We start from the raw sequence: 1,613 nt of genomic DNA on the forward strand, positions 1-1,613 counted from the left end.
TTCTTGTAAGGAAATGATCATTTATATGATTTTCAATTTCACATCAGAAGTCATGATAGAAGATGAAAGATAATAGGAAAACATCCTTAACTTGATGAAAAAAAGAACTCTCAGCAATCTGACATCAAACTTTCCAAAAGAGAAAATATTCTTCAAGAACAAAGAGGTTTTTAGGGAAAACCAAACTAAGCTAATTATTTTTCAACGATATTTTGTTGAAAGAAATACTATAAAAAGGTCCTAGAGCTGAAACAAAAGTATATGAGAGTAAATAATGGAGTTTCAGGACTAAAGGAAGTAGCAAGACGAAAAGGGGAAGTAAAGTCAACTATTTTCCCCTCTTGTGTTTTAAGCGTAAATTATTATTGAAAGCAAAATCCTAGCATTTCCTATTGGTTTTTTCAATGTATGTGTAAAAAGCATATAAAATTTTTATTATTTTATCTTATTTTATTGAGATAGGGTCTCCCTGTAGCCCCATCTAGCCTGGAACATGCTATGGAGACCAGACTGGCCTCCATCTCAAAGAGATCTACCTGCCTCTTCTTCCCTAGTTCTAGGATTAAAGATGTGCACCACCAAGCTTGGCCATACAAAATTTTAGCACAAAGAGTTTTATGATGCTTCAATATTTTATTTGGACTTCAAAAATTGTAAGTCTAAGATGGCTATGAAAGTTAAATAGGGGGAGAGAGGTTTTTTTGTATTATGCATGTGTAATACAGAAACAGTTTATTAAAAATTTAACACAAAAGATACAGGTAAAAAGATTGTAGATGAGTTTAAGCAGCATAAAAACTGTTAACATAATCCACAAAAGACTTGAAAATTTGAAAAGTAAAGAAAAACAGAGGAATAAAATAATGGATCTAAATCTAATTATACAAGCAATTTCATTAAATAAAAATGCTCTAAACACAAGAAAGCAAAAAAGACTCTCAAACTGAATACATCTAGTTATTTACTCTACATTTAATTATTGGCAACAGCTTAAAATAAAGAATGGAAATGATGTAACATGAAACCACTAATCAAAGTAATCTGTAGTGACTATATTAACATCAGAGAAAGAATTCATGGCAAAGAAAATACCAAGGGTGAGAAGGGATATTAAACAATGTTAAAAGGGCTGGCTTACCAAGAAAATACCACAATCCTACTTATACATGTGCATAGTAACAAAGTTGTGGGAGAATTCTAGATGTTGCCCTCTGGAGTACACACCCTCCATTAATGATCCCTCCATTTTGTTTTGGAAGGACCTGCAATCATGCAAAGATATCAGTCTTGGAATTAGCTTACATTGTACAAAGGCAAAAGATTCTGCAAATCTAATTAAGGTTCTCAAGTTAGTTTCAACTCTGATTTCATCAAAAAGAGGTTTATCTCGGCAGATCTAATTTGATGTTGGAAAGTCTTGACATAGTAAGCAGCTGATCCCTTCCTAAAGGAAGAGATTCTAAAGAAGGATTCTTCCATGTTGTTGGAGAGTATGGAAAGTGATACCTGGAAAATACGTCAGAGACACAGACTCTAGGATTTCATTTCTGGTGTGTGATTGTTACAGTAGCAAAACACACACACACACACACACACACACACACACACACACA

The sequence above is a fragment of the Nannospalax galili genome, unplaced genomic scaffold (assembly GCF_000622305.1).
Source record: "Nannospalax galili isolate Female #2095 unplaced genomic scaffold, S.galili_v1.0 scaffold351, whole genome shotgun sequence".
NCBI classification, from domain to species: domain Eukaryota; kingdom Metazoa; phylum Chordata; class Mammalia; order Rodentia; family Spalacidae; genus Nannospalax; species Nannospalax galili.